The sequence below is a fragment of the Loxodonta africana genome, chromosome 7 (genome assembly GCF_030014295.1).
Source record: "Loxodonta africana isolate mLoxAfr1 chromosome 7, mLoxAfr1.hap2, whole genome shotgun sequence".
Lineage (NCBI taxonomy): Eukaryota > Metazoa > Chordata > Mammalia > Proboscidea > Elephantidae > Loxodonta > Loxodonta africana.
In genome coordinates, this window is record NC_087348.1 from 5,447,766 (window position 1) to 5,459,796 (window position 12,031).

Here is a 12,031-nt window from a genome sequence, read left to right on the forward strand (position 1 = left end):
CCCAGCGCCCCCAGGTAGAATCAGGAATGTGGGATCTGCTCAGGCCAGACACCCCCTGTGGAGCCCAGGTGTTTCACCTCCTGGGGCGTTTCGCCTGGTCAGCCCTCTGCTTTAACAATGCCCCAGAGGCAGGGGGAGGGGACTGGTTTCAGGGGGGAGGGATCCTTCCTGAGACTCTGGAGGAAGCCAGTCTCGGCCCTGCCCCCGCCCCCACCCCCCACTCCCAGGACTCCGGAAACCACAGGCTCCCAGACCCACCTTCACACCTCCGACAAGCAGGTTTTCAGTGGTGGGGCAGACAGACATACTAAGCAGGGGCTCCCAGTCTGAGAAGTCAGTGCCGTCTCCGTCCTGTTTTGAAAGGAGGGAAACTGAGGTAGAGGGGTAGGAAGTGGGGAAGGGGAGGCTGGAACCCCACCTTGCTCGGCTTCCTTTTTGATCCGTGTTTGCATTAAAACATAATTTTTCCTTCCTTTTATTTTCAACCTACCTGTGCCAGGGCAATGGGTTTGGGTTTTTTGGTCATGTGGTATTTTTCAACTAAAAGGAAGGAATATTTATGTTTTAATGCAAACGTGGATCAGAAAGGAGGCTGAGCAAGGTGGGGTCCCAACCGCCCCTTCCTTCTACTTTCAACCTACCTGTCATGTTTGAAGGAGCCATGATGGCACAGTGGTTAAAGTGCTCAGCCATTACCCAAAAGGTTAGCGGTTCAAACCCACCAGCCGCTCTGAGGGAAAAAGATGTGACAGTCTGCTTCTGTCAAGGTTTACAGCCTTGGAAACCCTATGGGCCAGTTCTGCTCTGCCCTATAGGACCGTTACGCGTTGGAATTGACCCGACAGCAATGGGCTCTGAGGGGCTTTAAGGCAGGTTAAAGTGCCACTCTATACCTTTTTCTTGGCCCGTTGCAGCACAAGGGCTCCTGTACAGTGAGGCCCCTGATCACTTTTAATCTCTTTAGGAGTACTGTACACCAATATTAGCTTTTCTACACCTCAACATAAAGAAAACAAGAGTCCTCACAACTGGACCAATGAGTTACATCATGATAAACGGAGGAAAGATTGAAGTTGTCAAGGATTTCATTTTATTTGGATCCACAATCAATGCCCATGGAAGCAGCAGTCAAGAAATCAAAAGATGCATTGCGTTGGGCAAATCTGCTGCCAAGGACCTCTTCAAAGTGTTGAAAAGCAAAGATGTCACTTTAAGGACTAAGGTGAACCTGACCAAAGCCACGTTGTTTTTAATTGTCTCCTATGCATGTGAAAGGTGGACAATGAATAAGAAAGAGAGAAGAATTGACACCTTTGAATCATGGTGCTGTTGAAGAATATTGAATATACCGTGGGCTGCCAAAGGAATGAACAAACCTATCTCGGAAGAAGTACAACCTGAATGCTCCTTAGAAGCAAGGATGGCGAGACTGCGTCTTACATGCTTTAGACATGTTATCAGGAAGGGCCAGTCCCCAGAGAAGGACCTCATGCTTGGTAAAATAGAGGGTCAGCAAAAAACAGGAAGACCCTCCATGAGGTGGACTGACACGGTGGGTGCAACAAGGGGCTCAGGTACAGCAATGACTGTGAGGACGGCGCAGGACCGGGCAGCGTTTCGTCCTGTCGTACGTGGGGTCATTATGAGTCGGCACCGACTTGACAGCACCTAACAGCAGCTACAACAGACCTGAAATGGTAGCGGGTTGATTGGCTGTGTTTAATTATTATTATTTTATTGTGCTTTAGGTGAAAGTTTACAAAGCAGATTGGTTTCTCACTCAAAAATTTGTTTCATACTTCCACTGGATTTGGTTTTTAGAAATTGTTTTACTGCGTGCTTTTCTGTTTGACCTATGTGTTATTGCGTACAGTACTTTAGATAATTCTGAAGTTAAAACTATACAACAAAATGCATTCAGAAGAGTCTCTTTTACTCCTGGGACCCAGACTTTGACATTTGTCTCTTAGGGGCCTCTGGGGCGCTGATAATATCCACCCTGATGGTGATTACCTAAGAAAAGGGCTGCTACAGAGTACTTTCGTATGATCATTGTTACAGCCAAAGAGGAGAAATGGAGTTCGGGACCAGAATGTTCTGGCAGCCGGAGCTGTCACTCCCAAGAGGAAAGCGAGGAGGGGGTGCAGAACCCTGGCTGCGGGTGGGCTAGGAGCCGCGCCAAGGGCAATGGCGCCCCCTGGAGGCCGGTGAGCGAAACGACCCCCGCGCGAGGCCCGCGCCGCCAGGTCCTGGGGGTCGTCTGTCTAGCTCTCTCGCCCCTGGCGACCCCGGCCCACCGACACCTGCCTTTACCGCGGATCCGGGACCTGGAAGAGCGCCAGTTGTCCGAGTGCACGCCGAAGCTGCGCACTCCTGGACGTGGTCTGATCTGACAGTGGGCCAGCTGCCCCCGCTGCTCACCTTTGCAGACAAACCCCCAGGGAAGTGGAAGTATATCAGATACACAGGAACATCTGCAAAGCCCCTACTGTGTGCCTGGAACCTGGGAAGGGGCGAGGAAGTGGAAGGCTCCATCCCTTCTGACACCTGATGTTAGTTTACCAAGGGTTTATGCTCCTAAGAAGAGAGAATGGCGAGATTCCATCTCCCGCACTTTGGTCGTGTTATCAGGAGGGACCAGTCCCTGGAGAAGGACATCATGCTTGGTAAAGCAGAGGGTCAGGGAAAAAAGGAAGACCCTCAACGAGATGGATTGACACAGTGGCTGCAAGAATGTGCTCAAACATACCTCCTGTTGTGAGAATGGTACAGGACTGGGCAACGTTTCATTCTGTAATACATAAGTCAGACTCCAACCCGTGGCACCTAACAACAACATACGTGTTACATACCACCCCCTGTCTGTCGGTTTGCTGTGCTGTGGCGGCTTGTGTGTTGCCGCGATGCTGGAAGCTATGCCACTAGTTTTTCAAATACCAGCAGGGTCACCCATGGCAGTCAGGTTTCAGCTGAGTGCCCAGACTAAGACTAGGAAGAGAGGCCTGGTGACTGACTTCCAAAAATCAGCCAATGGAAATCTTACGGGCCACAACAGAATTTTGTCCTGGACTTCTACTCTTACTTTGGACACATGGTCAAGAGGAACCGATTTTGCCTTCCTGCATTAGGAAGCAGTGGCTGTGTGCCTGTGAATCCCCCAACAGAATCAGGACAATGGGGTGATCAGGAGCTGGGGGACTGGGGTCCCAGAAGCTGAACCACATCTCAGATCTTGTACCTACACCCTTCAGCCGTTTGGGCTGGGCTGGCAGAGGCTGCCGCCTGCTGGCCAGAGCCCTTATGGCACCCCATAGATGCTCAGCACCAGGTGCCCCATCCCCACCAACTTCTCCTGGACCAGGCGGCCAGGGGTTCCTGAGGAGCAGGTGGAAATGGGACTTCCTAGTAGGCTACCAGAGCCCCCTTCAGGGAATGAGCAGAGGAGACGCTCAGCAGGAAAGCTTGACTGGGACTCAGCCCTTGGGTCCTCTGTCCTTGCCCAGTCGGAACGCATTTGGATTTAAAGTTTGAAAAGTGCCTTTTTCTTCAATCATGTTTTCATTTATTTTTGATGACTAGAGAATGAGTTCTCACTTTGAGGACTAAGGTGAGGCTGACCCAAGCCATAGTGTTTTCAATCGCTTCATATGCATGTGAAAGCTGGACCATGAATAAGGAAGGCCAAAGGTGAATTGATGTCTTTGAATTATGGTGTTGGCAGAGACTATTGACTGTACCCTGGACTGCCAGAAGAACAAACAAATCTGTCTTGGAAAAGTACAGACAGAATGCTCCTTAGAAGCAAGGATGGCGAGACTTCATCTCACATACTGTGGACCTGCTATCAGGAGGGATCATTCCCTGGAGAAGGACATCACGCTTGGCAAAGGAGAGGGTCAGTGAAAAAGAGGAAGACCCTCGATGAGGTGGATTGACACGATGGCTGCAACAATGGGCTCAAGCATAACAAGGATTGAAGTGAATTGTCACTTAATAGCTTCCTTGTAGGAATTTGGGAAAACTTTTTATTATTACTACGGAAACCCTGGTGAAGTAGTGGTTAAAAGCTGCTAATCAAAAGGTGGGCAGTTCAACCGAAGAGGAAATCACCAAATCAATACCATTCACAGTAGCCCCCAAGAAGATAAGATACTTAGGAATAAATCTTACCAAGGATGTAAAAGACCTATACAAAGAAAACTACAAAGCTCTACTACAAGAAATTCAAAAGGACATACTTAAGTGGAAAAACATACCCTGCTCATGGATAGGAAGACTTAACATAGTAAAAATGTCTATTCTACCAAAAGCCATCTATACATTTAACGCACTTCCGATCCAAATTCCAATGTCATATTTTAAGGGGATAGAGAAACAAATCACCAATTTCATATGGAAGGGAAAGAAGCCCCGGATAAGCAAAGCACTACTGAAAAAGAAGAAGAAAGTGGGAGGCCTCACTTTACCTGACTTCAGAACCTATTATACAGCCACAGTAGTCAAAACAGCCTGGTACTGGTACAACAACAGGCACACAGACCAATGGAACAGAATTGAGAACCCAGACATAGATCCATCCACGTATGAGCAGCTGATATTTGACAAAGGACCAGTGTCAATTAATTGGGGAAAAGATAGCCTTTTTAACAAATGGTGCTGGCATAACTGGATATCCATTTGCAAAAAAATGAAACAGGACCCATACCTCACACCATGCACAAAAACTAACTCCAAGTGGATCAAAGACCTAAACATAAAGACTAAAATGATAAAGATCATGGAAGAAAAAATTGGGACAACCCTAGGAGCCCTAATACAAGGTATAAACAGAATACAAAACATTATCAAAAATGATGAAGAGAAACCCGATAACTGGGAGCTCCTAAAAATCAAACACCTATGCTCATCTAAAGACTTCTCCAAAAGAGTAAAAAGACCACCTACAGATTGGGAAAGAATTTTCAGCTATGACATCTCCGACCAGCGCCTGATCTCTAAAATCTACATGATTCTGTCAAAACTCAACCACAAAAAGACAAACCACCCAATCAAGAAGTGGGCAAAGGATATGAACACACATTTCACTAAAGAAGATATTCAGGCAGCCAACAGATACATGAGAAAATGCTCTCGATCATTAGCCATTAGAGAAATGCAAATTAAAACTACGATGAGATTTCATCTCACACCAGCAAGGCTGGCATTAATCCAAAAAAGACAAAATAATAAATGTTGGAGAGGCTGCGGAGAGATTGGAACTCTCATACACTGCTGGTGGGAATGTAAAATGGTACAACCACTTTGGAAATCCATCTGGCATTATCTTAAACAGTTAGAAATAGAACAACCATACAACCCAGAAATCCCACTCCTCGGAATATACCCTAGAGATACAAGAGCCTTCATACAAACAGATATATGCACACCCATGTTTATTGCAGCTCTGTTTACAATAGCAAAAAGTTGGAAGCAACCAAGGTGTCCATCAACAGATGAATGGGTAAATAAATTGTGGTATATCCACACAATGGAATACTATGCATCAATAAAGAACAGTGACGAATCTCTGAAACATTTCATAACATGGAGGAACCTGGAAGGCATTATGCTGAGTGAAATTAGTCAGAGGCAAAAGGACAAATATTGTATAAGACCACTATTATAAAATCTTGAGAAATAGTAAACCTGAGAAGAACACACACTTTTGTGGTTACGAGGGGGGGGAGGGAGGGAGGGTGGGAGAGGGTTTTTTATTGATTATTCAGTAGATAAGAAATGCTTTAGGTGAAGGGAAAGACAACACTCAATACATGGAAGGTCAGCTCAATTGGACTGGACCAAAAGCAAAGAAGTTTCTGGGATAAAACGAATGCTTCAAAGGTCAGCGGAGCAAGCGTGGGGGTCTGGGGAATATGGTTTGCGGGGACTTCTAAGTCAATTGGCAAAATAATTCTATTATGAAATCATTCTGCATCCCACTTTGAAATGTGGCGTCTGGGGTCTTAAATGCTAACAAGCAGCCATCTAAGATGCATCAATTGGTCTCAACCCACCTGGAGCAAAGGAAAATGAAGAATACCAAGGTCACACGACAACTAAGAGCCCAAGAGACAGAAAGGGCTACATGAACTAGAGACTACATCATCCCGAGACCAGAAGAACTAGTTGGTGCCCGGCCACAATCGATGACTGCCCTGACAGGGAGCACAGCAGAGGACCCCTGAGGGAGCAGGAGATCAGTGGGATGCAGACCCCAAATTCTCATAAAAAGACCAAACTTAATGGTCTGACTGAGACTAGAGGAATCCCGGCGGCCATGGTCCCCAGACCTTCTGTTGGCACAGGACAGGAACCCTTCCTGAAGACAACTCATCAGACATGGAAGGGACTGGACAGTGGGTGGGAGAGAGACGCTGATGAAGAGTGAGCTAATTATATCAGGTGGACACTTGAGATTGTGTTGGCAACTCTTGTCTGGAGGGGGGATGGGAGGATAGAGAGAGAGGGAAGCCGGCAAAATTGTCAAGAAAGGAGAGACTGAAAGGGCTGACTCAAGAGGCGGAGAGCAAGTGGGAGTAGGGAGTGAGATGTATGAATGTTTGTAAACGTTCACTTGAAGCTTAATAAAAGTTATAAAAAAAAAAAAAAAAAGGTGGGCAGTTCAAATCCACCAAGCTCTCCTTGGAAACCGTATGGGGCAGTTCTACTCTGTCCTATAGGGTCGCTATAAGTCGGAATTGACTCAATGGCAATGGGTTTGGGTTTTTTTGTTTTTTATTACTGTTATTGTGAAAGGCAAGCTTGCTTCATGCTGTTGTTATTGTTAGTTGTCTTTGAGTTGATTCTGATTCATAGCGACCCTGTGTGTGCGGAGTAGAGCTGTGCTCCGTATGGCTTTCAAGATCGTGACCTTTCAGAAGCAGATTGCCAGGGCTTTCTTCTCAGGCACCTCTAGGGCGGTGCAAACTGCCAACTTTTCAGCTAGCGGTCAAGCATTTGACAATTTGTGCCACCCAGGGTCTCCTTGCTTCATGCTTAAAAAAAAAAAAATCCAAATCACAAAGTACAAAAAAATATAAAGGGGAAAAAAAGATTACCCAAAGATGACCACTGTGAGCACTTGGAATCCTACTCTTGCAGGTTATTGTTACACACCTGTGAAAACATGTTGACGCGTTTACGGGTTTCTTCCTTAACCAAAATGAGGACAAAGGACACGTTTGGTTTTTAGCTTTTTTTGTCCTAACAAAATGGATGTGTTTCCAGGTGACCTAGAAGTACATCTCCGTTGTCAGGTTTGGTTTGGTTTGGTTTAGAGGCTGCCTGGTATTTTGCTGCAGAAATATTGAACATTTTAAGTTCAATTCCTATTTGTGAACACATTTCAATAGGACACTTTGATGAATTTTGCATTTCACTTTAGTTAGATTGATTTGGTTTCCTTTAAGAATATGTGAAAATTTTCTATTTTTTAAAAGGTGTTTTATTTCTCAGTATGGTCTTATTCTTAGCATGGAAGTTCAGTATATTACCTTTATACCTTTTGTAAGGTACTTGGATGGTGCACAGTTTGAGCTTGACCACGAACTCACCCAGAATAAAGGCCTGGAGATCTTCTCCTGTAAAGATTACAGCCAAGGAAACCCTGTGGAGGAGTTCGCTCTGTCACACACGGGGTCACCATGAGTTGGGATTGACTCAGTGGCAACAGGTTACCTTTTGTTATAAATTAAAGATTTAATAATAGTGTTTTTTGAACTAGTGTTTCAGAGAAACTAAGATGATGCGTAGAAAGCTCGGTACGTTTAAAACTCTCTTTACGTAGTTTTCCTTGTTCCTATACAAATTTATCATTTCCTATTCCATCCAATTCAGGGAGGAACTTCAGTTTGTAAGATATACACAAGCAAACCCCTCAACCGTTTTCTCAAAAACTGACGTAATAAAGAGAGAAATTAATTCAGACTTTCCCGAACCACTTTCCCCCCACATTCACTTTTTATTTGTTCAGTGGCTGGAACAGAAACCAAGTGGGAAACTTACTGAAGGATGAGGAAATAAGTAAGACTTGTACTTTAAACTCTGCCTTTCTCTATTTTCAAGGCCCTATTTTTGAAGCCTGGTCCTTCTTTGGAAATAATACAATTTGTGAATAACAATATTGAAAATCCAAGATAGCATTGTCAGGCTCTTACCCCTTAACGTTAAGACAGTGTTGGTTCGAAAAAATATTTTAGAAACAAAATCAAGGAACAAGTGGGGAAGGAGGGATCTTCTTAAAGCTTTATTTAGAAAATTAGTAATTCGAATCAGTTGTGTTGATTTTTATAGCACATATGCTCTTTCAAAGCTTTGGAAAAATTTTTAATGGTGAAATTAAGACTCGTACCCTTCTGTTAGTTGTCAGCTGCCATTGAATCGGTTCCGACTCATAGCGACCCTGGGCACAAGAGAACGAAACGCCCCCGGTCCTGCACCATCCTCACAGTCGTCGCTATGCTTGAGCCCCTTACTGTAACCACTGTGTCAGTCCATCTCGTTGAGGGTCACTCTCTTTTTCACTAACCCTCTATTTTGTCTTCTGCATAAGTCTTTACATCTATGGTCTTTATTCTTTAATCGGACTTTTTTTTTTTCTTACTAGGTATCTGTTTTCCTATTCCAAAAGATATAGTCTGTTTTATTTTCCACCACTTAATAAAGCTTACACTCAGAAAATGCCTTTCAAATATGTAATAAAAAGAGGACAGTTCTCTTATTTCGGAAACGCTTGTAATACAACGTTAAGAGGATGGTGAAATATAAAATTGTACATATATTATATTTCTATAAAAATTCAAGGAAAAAATAGCAAAAGTAGCAAAAATTAATTTGTGGCCACGGTGGCAGGAGAGTGGGGTTTTTTTCACTTGTTTTTCCCTTTTTCCTACATTCCAAATGCTTTATGATTTCGTTTGCTTATGGAAAAAAAAAAAAAAGAAAGAAATTGAAAGACATTTTAAGAACAAAATAATGCAAAGTTTGTTTAATTTCACCATCCTTTTAAAAATTCTTTTTCTGCTTATGAAAGTAGCTCACGTCCATTGCAAAAATATAGGATTCTCAGAAAAAATATAAAGAGGGAAATTTAAAAAGATTGCTTGTATTTCCAAAACCTAGTTATGCTTCGGTGCAGTTCCTTTTGCTCTTTTTAAATACATAAAAGCCAGAGGAATTGGAATTCAAGTATATGTAGCGGCTTTGTATTTTTTCCTTCAACAACACGGCAACCGTGGTGGCAGAGTGGTTAAGGGCCTGGCTGCTAACCCAAAGGCCAACGATTTGAATCTACCAGCTGCTCCTTGGAAACTCTATAGGGCACTTCTACTCTGTCCCGTAGGGTCCCTATGAATACGAATCCACTCGCTGGCAACCGGGTTTTTTTTTGAGCCCTAGTGGTGCAGTGGTTAAGAGCTTGGCTGCTAACCAAAATGTTGGCAGTTCAAATCCACTAGCTGCTCCTTGGAAACCTGTGGGGCAGTTTTACTCTGTCCTATAAGGTCACTATGGGTCAGAATCAACTCAGCAGCAACGGGTTTGGTTTGGGTTTGGTCAGCAACATGTGCACTTTCCCTGATGTTACCTTTTTTTTTCTTATTTTTTAAATTGTGCTTTAGGTGGAAGTTTACAAATCAAATCAGTCTTTCATACAAAAAGTTATACACACCTTGCTATGCTCTTCCAGCCGCTCTCCTCATGATGAGACAGCACACTCCTCCTTTCCACCCGGTATTCCCCATGTCCTTTCACCAGCTCCTGTCCCCCTCTTCCTTCTCATCTTGCCACCAGACAGGAGTTGCCCATATGGACTCCAGTGTCCACTTGAGCCAGGAAGCTCACTCCTCACCAGTATCATTGTCTATCTTACAGTCCAGTCCAATCCCTGCCTGTAGAGTTGGCCTTCTGGAATAGTTCAGTCTTGGGCTAACAAAGGGTCTGGGGACCATGGCAGTCAAGGTCCCTCCAGTCTCAGTCAGACCATTAAGCCTGGTCTTTTTACGAGAATTTGAGGTCTGCATCCACTGTTCTCCTGCTCCCTTAGGGGTTCTCTGTTGTGTTCCCTGACCATGATGTTACTTTTTATTATTTTTTTTAATTAATTTTTATTGTGCCTTAAGTAAAAGTTTACGAATCAGGTCAGTCCCTCATACAAAAATTCACATACACCTTGCTATACACTCCCAGTTGCTCTCCCTGTGATGAGACAGCACAGTGCTTCCCTCCACTCTCTTTCCTCGTGTCCATTCGGGTACCTTCTGGCCCCCTCTGCCCTCTCATCTCCCCTCCAGACAGAAGATGCCGACATAGTCTCACGTGACCACTTGATCCAAAAAGCTCGTTCTTCACCAATATCATTTTCCATCCCCTTTATTCTCAGTCCAATTCCTGTCTGAAGAGCTGGCTTTGGGAATGGTTCCTGTCCTGGGCCAACAGAGGGTCTGGGAGCCATGGCCTCCGGGGTTCCTCCGGTCCCAGTCTATTAAGCCTGGTCTTTTTACGAGAATTTGGGGTCTGCATCCCACTGCTCTCCTGCTCCTTCAGGGTTCTCTGTTGAGTTCCCTGTCAGGGCAGTCATCAGTTGTGGTCGGGCACCATCTGGCTCTTCTGGTCTCGGGCTGATGTAGCCTCTGGTTTATGTGGTCCTTTCTGTCTCTTAGGCTCATAATTATTTTGTGTCTTTGGAGTTCTTCATTCTTCATTGTTTCAGGTGGGTTGAGACCAGTGATGCCTCTTAGATGGCTGCTTGCTAGCGTTTAAGACCCCAGATACCACTCTCCAAAGTGGGATGCAGAATGTTTTCTTAATAGATTTTATTGTGCCAATTGACCTAGATGCATGACATTACTTTTAAAAATATATTGTTTTTAATGGTTGCTTAAGAGTCCTAAATAAGAATATTTCGTGGTATACGACATTATGCTACCGCTTTGTCAATTTAAGCCACTTTCTGGCTTTTATGAACAGTGCTGCAGTAAACATCATAGGAACCCGGGTGGTGCCATAGTCAAAGCACTGGACTGCTAACTGAAAGGCTGGTCCTTCAAATCCAGCAGCCATGCTGCGGGAGAAAGGCCTGGCCTCCTGCTTCCATAAACATTACAGCCTTGAAAACCCTGTAGGGCAGTTCTACCCTGTCCTAGAGGGTCACTCACTATGAGTCGGAATCAACTCGACAGCAGTGGGTTTTTAACGTCATTGCACTTCGAATTTTCCCTTTTCTCTGATTACTTCCTTGAGAAGAATTCCCAGAAGTGAAATTACTATGTCAAAGGGTAAAAACATTTAAAAAGCCTTCCATATCTTTGCAAACTGCCAGACCGAAACATAATGCTAACATATTCAGCTCTGGGCGATGAGTAATATTCCTTTTTAATTTTAAAAAGGAAGAAAATCGTTTACTTGTTTCAATAGATTAAAAAAAATGCATCTAATTGAGCTTTCCGTTATTGTTTCTTTTGATTTCTGGCAGGGCTGTTTTATTCTTTTTTGGTTGTCAGCCATCTGTGGTTCTTTTCTGTGAATTATGTATTCAATCCTCTGCCCATTTTTCCTCTCCATATTAGGATGCATTCATTTTGTACCCATTTTAGACATTCTTTATCAATCAGAAATATTATCCCATTAGTTATAATATTTATGACAAATATTTTCCCCTGGTTGCCCTTTGGTTCCTAATTTTATTACTACTTTGGGGATGTACAAATTTACATTTTCATCTGGTAAACTATTTTGTCAGTTGACCAGGTAGCTGACATCAAATGAATCTTGCCTGAAAGCAGAGAATACCAGAAAGATGTTTACCTGTTTTATTGACTACGCAAAGGCATTCAACCACGTAAACTATAACGAATCATAGATAATACTGCGAAGAATGGGAATTCCAGAACACTTAATTGTGCTCATGAGGAACCTTTACATAGATCAAGAGGCAGTTGTTCAGACAGAACAAGGGGATACTGATTGGTTTAAAGTCAGGAAAGGTGTGCGTCAG